We start from the raw sequence: 15,121 nt of genomic DNA on the forward strand, positions 1-15,121 counted from the left end.
ATTGTAATCCTTGCACTTAGGCCCACCAGATCCCCTAGCACAAGGTGAGTGCTTGAAGAAGTTACTGAATGAATAAATAGAAGTACTTTGTATCACTCCATCTAGATTTTCACCAGTTTATTCAATTGAGATAACTATTAGTAATAGGAAACATATGTTGGATCTGAGGCAGGCGAAATCCAGAATGACTTCTGCATGACATTTCCCTTGTTCAGTTGCTCCAGCAAAACTCAGTGGGCACCACTGACACAGGAAGCTGCCTGTTCTCTGGGATCCATCACTCACACTGGAGCCACAGTCATGAAGACGACAAAACGATATCAGTACCTTTATGTGGCTGACATGAAGACAGTTGCCCTTTAAGGTCCCAGGGTAAATCTCAGGACTTACAGGCTCCAGGGCTGTGCAAGGGATCTCAGGATTCTGCCATTCCCTTTTCTCTCTCCATACCCAGTGTATACTCTTTACTCAGGAGGCCAGGAAAATGGCACCCTATTTCCAAATGAAGACCCTGGGGGTCCAACAAGGACAGGTATTGTACTTGGACTCCAGACTCAGCATACAGTGCTCTGACATGCCCTTCCTTATTCCAAGTCCTCACCAATCCAAGTCCCCAAGCCCCTCTAGAGTCTAAAAGACTTCCAGCCAGTATAAAGCATTGCTCTAATATCTCAGAACACAGTGAGTCATTGATGGAGAGCCAAGGCCAATTGACACTTAATGATTATATGGAACTCTGGAGAAATCCACTGGGAATGCAATATTATACAGGAGAACACTGAAGTCTTTTCTTCTGTAGCTATTGACTAAACTAAATCATAAATCCAGGAGGCCACAGAGTTGGACTGCAGTACCATAGTCCTTTCCTCTGGAGCCTGGGCCAGTGATGGCCCTGGGTCCAGCAGAAACCTATAAACTTCAGGAATTCCTTGCCCATCTTTGGGCCTTTGAGCATGCAGCTATGAAAATGGATGCTGCTGCCCCATGGTGGGGCTCTCTGTAACCTCTTTCTTCTTTCTCTCTTGTCACAGTGTCAGCTCTTTCTTAAACAGAACTTTAGAATGTGTGTTCCAGAGCACATGTGGGGATTTGGACAGTAAAATGACCCCAAATGGAGAGCAAGTGGGCATGATTCCTCCCAGAATATTAGAGTCTCTCATTTCTAAAGCAAACATGATGGGAGGGGCTTGAGCCATGGCCTAAAATGACAGACGCCAGCCTTATCCTCTGGACTCTTCCACCTCCTGTTATCTGGGGAGGTTCTATTCTCTTGATCATAGCAACCACCCCAAAGTACAATGAGAGATTGCATACATAACTACAAAAGCCAGTTCTCAAGAGGATGTGATGTCAGGCTCCGTTAATACTGGATGGGGTGTCAGGTGGGGAGTGCTCAGCCACACTTGCATACTTTATACAGGTATGGAGTATATTCGTTTACTTTAGATAGGCATAAAAATCTGCATAAAACAGGCAAATTTTTGGAGCCAATGAAGAAAAATCAAGTCTGTGTCCACCACCACATATGCAGGACATCACTAATCCAACAGTGCATGAGTGTGCTCCCTGCCTTATGAGGCATGGTAATGCAGCAAAGACTCTGCTCAAGAAGTAGGTCTGAAGCAACCACCCCACCTCAATACCACCCACTGTTCAGACAGAAGGACTATATCTCAGAATTACACAATCTGCTTCCACATCTGCCTCTGCTGCTAGCCATAGAGGGATTTGTCCTTCAGAAAGACAGATATCCTTTCCAAAGTCACACAGTGCTCCAATGGTAAAGTTCTTTCTTTGGTTAGGGTTAGATTTGGGCACATGTAGTAGGTGTCAAAGTAATAGTGGCACAAACAGGATACTGGGGTGTTTCTTTTTCATATAAATAAAACTGGATGTGGCTAGTCTATAACTGATTATGGATTGTCTACCATAAGAGATCACATACCATTGATCTCCCTGCCCTAACACCTTAGTATATGATTTCCTTTTTTAAAACTTAAAAAAGCAGAATCTATACTTAATGCACAATTCCTTAATTCCTTAATTCCTCAATTCCTTAATTTTAATCGATGAAAATAATCCCCTCCTAATCAACTCCATCAAATGTCTTTCAATTGAAAGTATTTTTCCGGGGTATCTAATTTCTTATAATATCCTCCCAACAAGAATTCCACAGATGACTATGCCTCATTATCTGAAATTAACTACCCTTGCTATGACTATTATAGATTTCATTCTGGCATTAGAACACAACCTTGCAACTAAGAACCTAAAATTTAAATATCCTTCAAACCTTTTCAAGTTCTCTAATCTCCTGGGATACTTCCCAATCATTATGCACTGCCTCCCACCAATAGCAAACCCAACTATAAGCCAAAAATTTGCATCAATGTTACTAGACATAATCTGATTAGAAAATTTATTACCAAAATCCATCTCCTATTTTCAGATAAAAATATCAACTGCTGTATCTAGCCAAAAAGGATTAATTAAACTATATTTCCTTTCTTTTATGATCACCTTAATTCTTGGCCTATTCCTACTTAATTTCCATAGTAACCTCCATAATCACCAATACACCAGTAAGCAGGGATCAACCAGTGACAATAACTAATCAGGTTCTGTAGCTATATAAAGCTGCTATTCCCATAGCCTTTTTACTAAGAAATCCTGAATCACCTGTATCACTCAATCACCTGCATCATTAAACTTAAACACAACCTCAACCTCATCTTTTTAAAAATATAGCAAGCCATTAACAACTCTGCCAATACCCCTGTAATAAACATTCCTAACACAGTCTTATTAGATGCTCAAACCTCAGGGTACAGTTCAGTAGCCATAGCTGTAGTATAACCAAACACCACAAGCAACCCCCCTAAATAAATTAATAAGATTATTAAACCTAAAAAGGATCCCCCCAAATTTAATACAATTCCACAACCAATACCACCAGCCACAATTAAACCAAACCCACCATAAATTGGAGAAGGCTTTGAAGAAAAACTAACAAAGCTAATCACAAAAGTAGTACTTAAAATAAATACAATGTATGTTATCATTATTTCCATATGGAACCTAACCATGACCAACGATATGAAAAGCCATTGTTGCATTTCAACTATAAGAATTTAATGACCAACATCCGAAAATCCCTCCCACTCATCAAAATCATCAATGAGTCATTCATTAACCTCCCTGCTCCATCCAACATTTCAACATGATGAAATTTCGGCTCCTTACTAGGAGTTTGCCTCATTCTATAGATTCTGACAGGTCTATTCCTAGCCATACACTATATGTCAGATACAGCAACCGCCTTTTCATCAGTAACTCGTATCTGTCACAACATCAACTTTGGCTGAATCATTCGATACATACATGCCAACGGAGCTTCCATATTTTTCATCTGCCTATTCATGCATGTAGGCCAAGGCATGTACTATGGCTCCTACACCTTCTCAGAAACATGAAACATCAGAATCATATTATTTACACTCATGTCTATAGCCTTCATAGGCTACATCCTACCATGAGGCTGAATAACCTTCTGAGGAGCTACCGTCATCACCAACCTCCTGTCAGCAATCCCATACATCGGAACTAACTTGGTATAATGAATCTGATAAGGGTTCTCAGTAGATAAACCCTAACACGATTTTTTGCCTTTCACTTTATCCTCCCATTCATTATTTCAGATCTAGCAGCAGTCCACCTTCTATTCCTACATGAAACAGGATCTAACAACCCCTCAGGAATAGTATCTGATTCAGATAAAATCCCATTTCACCCATACTATAAAATCAAAGACATTCTAGGTCTTCTATTCCTAATCCTAACACTAATATTACTTGTCCTATTTTCACCAGACCTTCTAGGAGATCCAGACAACTACACCCCTGCCAACCCCCTAAACACTTCACCACACATTAAGCCCGAATGATGCTTCCTATTCACATATGCAATCCTTCAATCTGTCCCTAATAAACTAGGAGGAGTCCTAGACCTAATTCTACTTTAATTCTGTAAGTCATTCCACTATCCCACACTTCAAAACAAGGAGGAATGATATTCTGACCACTAAGCCAATGCCTATTCTGAGTCCAATGCCTATTCTGTAGTAGCAGACTTACTAATAGCCAATGTCTATTCTGTAGTAGCAGACTTACTAACCCTAACATGAATTGGAGGACAACTAGTAGAATACCCTTTCATTACTATTGGTCAATTAGCCTCTCTCCTATACTTCTCAACCCTCATAATCTTCATACCTATTTCTGGCATCATCAAAAATCGTCTTTCAAAATGAAGAGTCCTTGTAGTATATAAAATACCTTGGTCTTGTAAACCGAAAAAGGAGAAAGCCCTCCCTAAGACTTCAAGGAAGAAGCAACAGCCCCACCATCAGCACCCAAAGCTGAAATTCTTTTTAAACTATTCCTTGCAATACCAGAAATCGACCCCACAACTTTCATAATTCATATATTGCATACTTTCATACTGTGCTTGTCCAGTATGTCATTTTCCCATTATGATGCAAACCAAAGCATATACAATGCATCTATTAATATTACATAAGACATACTATGTATAATCGTGCATTAGCCAGCTTTATGAGCAGTCTCTCTATGGATCTCAACTGTCCAAAAAAGCTTAATCACCTAGCCTTGAGAAACTAGCAATCCTTGCTTGAACATGTACCTCTTCTCAGTCAGGGTCCATTTCAACGTGGGGGTTTCTATTCTGGACCTATACTGGCATCTGGTTCTTACCTCAGGGCCATTCTAATTCTTTATCCTACAGCCATCTCAAATAGGACATCTCAATTGACTAATGACTAATTAGCCAATTTCACACACAACTGTGGTGTCATGCATTTGGTATCTTTTAATTTTTAGGAGGAGATATTGCTATGACTCAGCTATGACCGTAAAGGTCTTGATGCAGTCAAATAACTTGTAGCTGGGTTTATTCACTATGCTGTGTCTCCATGCTCACACAAATAAGGTGCAATTCAGTCAATCGTTACTGGACATACACTTTAACTTCAACGCTTCAACAGGATGCACACACACGCACACACATATGTACACACATGGATGTAAACATACACATGCACATACACATGTATACACATACACACACATTTGTACATGTACACATACACACATATACACGTATTTATCCAACAGATAAGCAATTAGTTTAACCAACCCCACTTATGCCCAGTAACCCTATGGTGAGAATACATATTTATTATTGTCCTGCCAAACCCCAAAAACAAGACTAAATTCGCATCCAAACATAAGGCCTAAGTATAAGTCTTTATAAATACACCAAAAAAAAATCCCAACTAAGCATTAGCTAAAAATACCAGTGTTACACATCGATTCACAGCTATCTCTATATACAAAACCTTAAGCTCTAATTCGTCCTTACTGAGCAATATTATCTCAGAACTAATTCCATTAAACCAATTAACTAACCCAATATATCCCTTGTTAATGTAACTTAAACACACAAAGCAAAGCACTGAAAATGCCTAGATGAGTTGTCAGACTCCATAAACACAAAAGTTTTGCCCTAGCCTTTCCATTAGGTATTAATAGGATTACACATGCAAGCCTCCTCACCCTGGTGAAATGCCCTCTAAATCGTTAATGATCTAAAAGACCGGGTATCAAGTACACAACAATGTAGCTCATGATACTTGCTTAGCCACACCTCCCACAGGATACAGCAGTGATAAAAATTAAACCATGAATGAAAGGTCGACTAAGTCATATTAAACAAGGGTTGGTAAATTTCGTGCCAGCCTCCAAGGTCATATGATTAACCCGATCTAACAGACCTACAGTGTAAAGTGTGTTATAGAGGCATTCCACGCTAAAGTTAAATGTTAACTAGGCAGTAAAAAGCTACAGTTAACATAAAAATATAGCACGAAAGTAACTGTAACACCTTCGACCACACGATAGCTAAGACCCAAACTGGGATTAGATACCCCACCATGCTTATCTCTAAACTTAGCTAACTAAATAAATCTATCCACCAGAGAACTACTAGCAACAGCTTAAAACTCAAAGAACTTTATATCCCTCTACAGAAATCTGTTCTATAATTGATAAACCCTGATGCGCCTCATCACCCCTTGCTAATCCAGTCTATATACCACCATCTTCAGCAAACCCTTAAAAGAAAGAAAAGTAAGCACAAGTATCTTAACCTAAAAAAGTTAGGTCAAGGTATAACTTATGAGGTGGGAAGTAATGGGCTACATTTTCTATATTAGAACACTTTTCAGCGAAAGTTCTTATGAAATTAAGAACGAAGGGAGGATTCAGTAGTAAATTTAGAATAGAGAGCTCAATTGAACTGGGTCATGAAGCACGCACACCCCTCCCATCACCCTCCTCAAGTGAAAAAACTCAAAGGCAATCTATTCAAATTATAAAAAACACAAGAGGAGACAAGTCATAACAGGACAAGCATACTGGAAAGTGTGCTTGGATAAACAAGATGTAGCTTAAATAAAGCATCTGGTTTACACCCAGAATATTTCATATCAAACTGACCATCTTGAGCCAAAACTGGCCCAAACAACCATAAATTCAACTAACATAAAACACTAAATCAAAACATTTAGTTAATTCTTAAAAGTATAGGAGATAGAAAGTTAAGTTGAAGCTAAATAGAAAACACCGTAAGGGAAAGATGAAAGAAAAATTGAAAGCACTATACAGCAAAGATTACCCCTTGTACCTTTTGCATAATGAATTATCTAGAATAACCTAACAAAGAGAACTTAAGCTAGGCTCCCCAAAACCAGATGAGCTGCCTATGAACAATCCTTACAAGATGAACTCAGCTATGTTGCAAAATAGTGAGAAGATTTGTAGGTAGAAGTGAAAAGCCTAACAGGCCTGGTGATAGCTGGTTACCCAGAACAGAATTTCAGTTCAACTTTAATTTTTTTTAACGTTTATTTTTGAAGGGGAGAGAGTGGGGGAGGGGCAGAGAGAGAGGGAGACACAGAATCCGAAACAGGCTGCAGGCTCTGAGCCATCAGCACAGAGTCCGATGCAGGGCTTGAACCCAAAAACTGTGAGATCATGACCTGGGCCGAAGTCGGACACTTAACCGACTGAGCCACCCAGACGCCCCTGGTTCAACTTTAAACTTACCTAAAAACACCAAAAATTCTTTTTTTCTTAAATTTTTTAACATTTATTCAATCTTAGAGACAGAGAGAGACAGAGTGTGAGTGGGGGAGGGGCAGAGAGAGAGAGGGAGACACTCTGAAGCAGGCTTCAGGCTCTAAACTGTCAGCACAGAGCCCGATGTGGGGCTTGAACTCACAGACCATGAGATCATGACCCGAGCTGAAGTCAGACACCTAACCGGCTGAGCCACCCAGGTTCCCCAAAACCCCAAAAATTCTAATGTAAGTTTAAAATATAATCTTAAAAGGTACAGCTTTTTAGAACTAGGATAAAACCATTTTTAGAGAGTAAGCATAAACATAACCATAGTTGGCTTAAAAGCAGCCATCAATTAAGAAAACATTCAAGCTCAATAATTAAAACATCTTAATATCAAAAATATGCAATCAACTCCTAACTCAATACTGGGTTAATCTATCGAGCAATAGAAGCAATAATGCTAATATGAGTAACAAGAAATATTTCCCCTGATCCTTATGCCAGAGCAGATAACCACTGGTAGCTAACAACAAGATAAAAATAATCTAGCCTATAAACTAAATATCAAACCAATTGTTGATCCAACACAGGCATGCAACCAAGGAAAGATTAAAAGAAGTAAAAGGAACCTGGCAAACATAAACCCTGCCTGTTTACTAAAAACATCACCTCTAGCACTTCTAGTATTAGAGGCACTGCCTGCCCAGTGACATTCATTAAATGGCTGCAGTATCCTGACTGTACAAAGGTATCATAATCACTTGTGCCCTAAATAGGGACTTGTATGAACAGCCACACGAGGGTTTTACTCTCTCACTTCCAATCCGTGAAATTGACTTCCTGTGAAGAGGCGGAAATACAACAATAAGATGAGAAGACCCTATGGAGCTTTAATTAATTGGCTCAGGGAGACTACACCAACACAGCTGACAGGAACAACAAACCTCCACATGAGCCAACAATTTAGGTTGGGGTGACCTCGTAGAATAAAACAACCTCCAAGTGATTCAGATCTAGACTAACCAGTCAAAAGTATAACATCACTTATTGATCCAAACTATTTGATAAATGGAACAAGTTACCCTAGGGATAACAGCGCAATCCTATTTTAGAGTCTATATTGACAACAGGGTTTATGACCTCAATGTTGGATCAGGACATCCCGATGGTGCAGCAGCTATCAAAGATTCGTTTGTTCAATGATTAAAGTCCAATGTGATCTGAGTTCAGACTGGAGCAATCCAGGTGGTTTCTATCTATTAAACAATTTCTCCCAGTACAAAAGGACAAGAGAAATGAGGCCTACTTTACCAAAGCACCTTCAACCCAATAGATGATATAATCTTAATCTCCAAAGTTTATTTACATCTCCGGAGAGTTTGGGTTTGTTAGGGTGGCAGAGCCTGGTAATTGCCTAAAACTTAAACCTTTATAATCAGAGGTTCAACTCCTCTCCCTAATAACATGTTTATAATCAATATTCTTTCATTAATTATCCCTATTCTCCTCACCATAGCTTTCCTAACATTAGTCGAACGTAAGGTACTAATGTATATACAACTTCGCAAAGGACCAAACATTGTGGGGTCACATGGTTTGCTCCAACCCATTGAAGATGCCATAAAACTCTTCACCAAAGAACCCTTACATCCTCTATATCTATATTAATCATAGCACCTATCCTGGCTCTCTCATTAGCCCTAACCATGTGAATTCCTCTCCCCATGCCATATGCACTCATCAACATAAATTTAGGAGTACTATTCATATTAGCTATGTCAAGCCTCGCTGTCTACTCAATACTATGGTCAGGATGAACCTCAAATTCTAAGTATGCTTTAATTGGAGCCCTACAAGCCATAGCCCAATTTCATACAAAGTTACACTAGCCATTATTCTCCTATTAGTATTATTACTAATAAATGGGTCTTTCACACTAGCCACACTAATTACTACCCAAGAACACATATGACAAATTCTTCCCACATGGCCCCTAGCCATAATATGATTCATCTCAACATTAGCAGAAACCAACTGAGCCCCATTCGATCTAACAGGAGAATCAGAGCTTGTTTCCAGATTCAACATAGAATATGCAACAGGTCCCCTTGCCCTATTTTTCCTAGCGGAATATGCTAACATCATCATAATGAATATTCTCACAACAATTCTATTCTTTGGAGTATCCCACAACCCGTATATACCAGAACTATATACCATCAATTTCACCATTAAAACTCTACTCCTAACAATCGCCTTCCTATGAATTTGAGCATCCTACCCACGATTCTGATATAACCAACTGATACACCTTTTATGAAAAAACTTCCTACCCCTCACCCTAGCCCTATGCATGTGACATGTATCCTTGCCCATCATCACAGCAAGAATTCCACCTCAAACATAAGACATATGTCTGATAAAAGAGTTACTTTGATAAATACTAGAGGTTTAAATCTTATTTCTAGAATTACAGGACTTGAACCTAATCCTAAGAATTCAAAAATCTTCATGCTACCATATTACACCATATTCTACAGTAAGGTCAGCTAAATAATCTATCAGGCCCATACCCCGAAAATGTTGGTTTATATCCTTCCCATACTAATTAACCCCCCTATTCTCATTATTATGATTCAACTGTCATCTCAGGAACCATAATCACAATAACAAGCTCTCACTGACTAATAATCTGAATTGGCTTTGAAATAAATATACTAGCCACTATCCCTATTCTCATAAAAAATATTTAACCCATGAACCATAGAAGCATCTACAAAATATTTCCTAACACAAACAACTGCATCTATACTCCTAATGACAGGAATAATTATCAATGTTCTATATTCAGGACAATGAATAATATAAAAAAAAAAACTCAACCCCATAGCATCAATTATAAAAACCACTGCTTTGGCAATAAAACTGGGCTTGGCTCCATTTTACTTCTGAGTTCCTGAAGTTACACAAGGAATCTCCCTATCTTCAGGCCTAATTCTATTGACATGACAAGAAAATCACACCACTATCCGTCCTCTACCAAATCTCACCTGCCATTAACCCCAATTTACCACTAACAAGAGCTATCATACCAATCCTAATCGGAGGATGAGGGGGACTCAACCAAACACGACTACAAAAAATCCTAGCATACTCCTCAATCGCCCATATAGATTGAATAACAGCTATCATACTATATATCCCTACAATAACAATTCTAAAGCTATTTACATCATTATAACACCCACCAGCTTCATACTATTCATACACAGCTCCACCACAACAACACTATCCCTATGACAAACAGGAAATAAAACACCCCTGATCACCTCACTCATTCTGATACTAATATTATCTTTAGGAGGTCTCCCGCCACTCTCAGGATTGATCCCCAAATGAATAATTATCCAAGAATTAACAAAAAATGGGATAATTATTATACCCACACTACTAGCTATCACAGCATTACTCAACCTATACTTCTATATACAACTAACATACACCACAGCACTAACCATATTCCCCTCAACGAACAATACACAAATAAAATGACAATTTGAAAGTACAAAAAAAATAACTTTTTTATCCCCTCTCATCATAACCTCAACCATACTACTCCCATTCACACCAATATTATCCATCCTGGATTAGGAGTTTAGGTCCAAACAGACCAAGAGCCTTCAAAGCCCTAAGTAAGTCATATCGTTTTAACTCCTGCACACCTTGGGGCGCCTGGGTGGCGCAGTCGGTTAAGCGTCCGACTTCAGCCAGGTCACGATCTCGCGGTCCGTGAGTTCGAGCCCCGCGTCAGGCTCTGGGCTGATGGCTCAGAGCCTGGAGCCTGTTTCCGATTCTGTGTCTCCCTCTCTCTCTGCCCCTCCCCCATTCATGCTCTGTCTCTCTCTGTCCCAAAAATAAATAAACGTTGAAAAAAAAAATTTAACTCCTGCACACCTTATTCTAAGGACTGCAAGAATCTATATTACATCAATTGATTTCAAATCAAACACTTTAATTAAGCTAAGCCCTTACTAGATTGGTGGGCTTCCATCCCTTGGAATTTTAGTTAACAGCTAAATACCCTAATCAACTGGCTTCAATTTACTTCTCCCACCACCTAGGAAAAAAAGGCAGGAGAAGCCCCGGCAGCGTTGAAGCTGCTGCTTTGAATTTTCAATTCAATATGATACTTTACCAAAGAGCTTGGAAAAAAGAGGACTTAAACCTCTGTTCTTAGATTTATAGTCTAATGCTTTACTCGGCCATTTTACCTAAGTTTATAAACCGCTATTTTCCACTAACCACAAAGATATTGGCACTCTCTATCTCCTATTTGGTGCCTAAGCTGGCATAAGTAGGAACCACCCTTAGGCTTCTAATTCAAGCTGGACTTGGCACCGAGCACTCTATTGGGAGATGATCAAATCTATAATGTAATTGTCACTGCCCATGCATTCGTAATAATCTTCTTTATGGTAATACCAAGCATGATTGGAGGCTTTGGGAATTGATGAGTACCATTAATAATTGGAACACCTGATATGGCACCCCCCCCAAAAAAATAACACAAGCTTCTGACTTCTCCCTCCATCCTTCCTACTCCTGCTCACATCATTGATAGTAGAGTCCAGCTCAGGAACCTGGTGAATTGTATATCCCCCTCTAGCTCTCAACCTAGCCCATGAAGGAGCATCCGTGGATCTAACAATTTTTTCCTTACATCTTGTAGGTGTCTTTTCAGGCTTAGGTGCTATTAACTTCATTACTACAATCATTAATATAAAAACCCCTGCCATATCTCAATATCAGACACCCCTTTTTGTCTGATCCATCTTAATTACTGCTGTCCTGTTACTCCTATCATTGCCAGTATTAGCGGCTGGAATTACCATATTACTAACAGATCAAAACCTAAATACCACTTCCTTTGATCCTGCTGAAGGAGGATGTCGCATCTTATATCGACACTTATTGTGATTCTTCAGACACCCAGAGGTTTATATTCCAATTTTACCAGGCTTCGGAATAATTTCACATATTGTTACTTACTATTCAGGCAAGAAGGAACCCTTTTGGTTATATGGGAATAGTATGAGCAGAAATATCTATTGGTTTCCTAGGTTTTATTGTATCAGCCCAGCATACATTTACTGTAGGAATAGACATTGACATATGAGCATACTTTACATCAGCCACCATAATTATTGCCATTCTTACTGGAGTAAAAGTATTTATCTGACTTGCTACTCTTCATGGAGGAAACATTGAATGATCCCCTGCTATATTATGAGTCCTGGGCTTTATCTTCCTATTTACCGTAGGGGACCTAACAGTCTTGCAAACTCTTCATTAGACATTTTTCTTCATGATATATACCATGTAGTAGCCCATTTCCATTATGTATTATCAATAGAAGCAGTATTCACTATTATAGGAGGTTTTGTTCACTAATTCCCCCTATTCTCAGGATATACTGTTGATAATACCTGAGCAAAAATTCATTTCACAATTATATTTGTAGGCGTTAATATAACGCTTTCCGCTCAACATTTCCTTGGATTATCTGAAATACCTCGTTATTCTGATTATCCAGACGCATACACAACTTGAAACACAATCTCCTCAATAGGCTCTTTCATTTCACTAACAGCAGTAATATTAATAATATTTATAGTTTGAGAAGCCTTTGCATCCAAACGAGAAGTAGCAATAGTAGAATTAACTAAACTAATCTCGAATGATTACATGGATGTCCCCCTCCATACCATATATTTGAAGACCCAACCTACATGTCCTTAAAATAAGAAAGGAAGGAATTGAACCCTCTCGAACTGGTTTCAAGCCAATGTCATAACCACTATGTCTTTCTCAATAAAGAGACATTAGTAAAAAGATTACATAACTTTGTAAAAGTTAACTTATAGGTTTAAATCCTTTGTGTCTCCATGCCATATCCCTTTCAACTAAGTTTTCAAGATGCTACATCCCCTAGTATAGAAGAACTTCTGCACTTTCATGATCACACATTAATAATTGTATTTCTAATTAGCTCCCTAGTTCTCTACATCATTTCACTAATACTAACAACCAAACTTACACATACAAGCACAATAGATGCCCAAAAAGTAGAAACTGTCTGAACAATCCTGCTGGCTATTATTTTAATTCTTATTGCCCTACCCTCTCTAAAAATCTTTTACATAATAGACAAAATCAACAACCCTTCTCTAACCGTAAAAACTGTAGGGCATCAATGATACTAAAGTTATGAGTATACAGATTACGAAGACCTAAATTTTGATTCCTACATAATCCCCACTGAAGGATTAAAACCTGGAGAACTGCGACTGCTAGAAGTTGACAATCAAGTAGTACTGCCAACAAAAATAACCATTTATATACTAATCTCATCAGAAAATGTCCTGCACTCATGGCCCTCCCATCCCTAGATCTAAAACCTGATGCCATCCCAGGCTGACTAAATCAAACAACACTAATGGGCACACAACCTGGACTATATTATGGCCAATGCTCTGAAATATGTGACTCAAACCACAGCTTTATACCTATTGTTCTTGAATTGGCTCCATTAACATACCAAAAAATGATCAGCATCTATACTATAAAATTATTAAGAAGCTAAATAAGTATTAACCATTTAAGTTAAAGATTGGGAGTTTAAATCTCTTAATGATATGCCACAACTAGATACATCAGCTTGATTCATCACTATCATATCAATATTCATAATGCTATTTATTATATTTCAACTAAAAATTTCAAAACATTCACACCCAGGAAATTTAGGACCCGAATCTTCAGTAACACTAAAACAACCTAACCCTTGAGAAAAAAATGAATAAAAATCTATTCACCTCTTTCATTACCCCAATAATAATAGGACTACCTATTGTTATCCTAATTATTCTATTCCCAGGCATTCTATTTCCTCACCTAATCGACTAGTCAATTACCATCTGATTTCATTACAACAATGATTAGTTCAACTGACATCAAAACAAATACTAGCTATCCATAGCTACAAAGGACAAAACATCCCTAATCCTATTCATTGGCTCAACAAATTTACTAGGCCTATCACCACACTCATTCACACCTACCACCCATCAATAAACCTAGGAATAGCCATTTTCCTGTGAGCTGGCACCGTAGTCACCAGGTTCCGATATAAAACGAAAGCACCCTTAGCTCACTATCTACTTCAGGGAACACCTTTCCCCTAATCCCTATACTTGTAGTCATCAAAACCATTAGTCTCCTTATCCAGCCAATAGCTTTGGCCGTACAACTCACAGCTAATATCACAACAGATCACCTGTTAATTCACTGAGTTGGACGGGCTACTCTAGCCCTAATAAATATCAGCACCACTATCACTCTCATTACCTTTATTATTCTTGTCTTACTAACAATTCTTGAATTTGCTATGGCCCTTATTCAAGCCTATGTCTTTACCCTGTTAGTAAGCCTATACTTATATGACAACACCTAATGATCCACCAAACCCACACATATCACATAGTGAACCCAAGCCCATGACAACTCATGGGAGCTCTCTCAGACCTACTAATAACTTCAGGACTGGCAATATGATTTCACTTCAACTCAACATCATTATTAACTCTAGGACTGACAACCAACCTGCTAACAATATATCAGTGGTGACGGGATATTGTCCAAGAAAGCACATTTCAAGGCCCCCATACACCTATTGTTCAAAAGGGTTTGTGGTATGCAATAATTATCTTCATCATTTCAAAAGTATTTTTCTGGAGATTTGGGGAGGAGCCAAGATGGCGGAACAGCATGGAAGTTTTTGTGTGTCTCATGTCCATGAAATCCAGCCGACCAACACTAAACCATCCTACACACCTAGAAAACTTACTGGAGTATTAACA

At 38.6% G+C, this 15,121-nt stretch overlaps 1 pseudogene; it reads left to right on the plus strand.

Moving 5' to 3' along the window:
• Positions 1-13,006, plus strand: part of LOC124513162 (cytochrome c oxidase subunit 1-like) — a 67,636-nt pseudogene extending 54,630 nt beyond the window's left edge.
• Positions 13,007-15,121: the final 2,115 nt, after the last annotated feature.

This window comes from Lynx rufus, unplaced genomic scaffold (assembly GCF_022079265.1).
Source record: "Lynx rufus isolate CCGP_SWC_20201006 ecotype Redwood Valley unplaced genomic scaffold, mLynRuf1.p SCAF_18, whole genome shotgun sequence".
Taxonomy (NCBI): domain Eukaryota; kingdom Metazoa; phylum Chordata; class Mammalia; order Carnivora; family Felidae; genus Lynx; species Lynx rufus.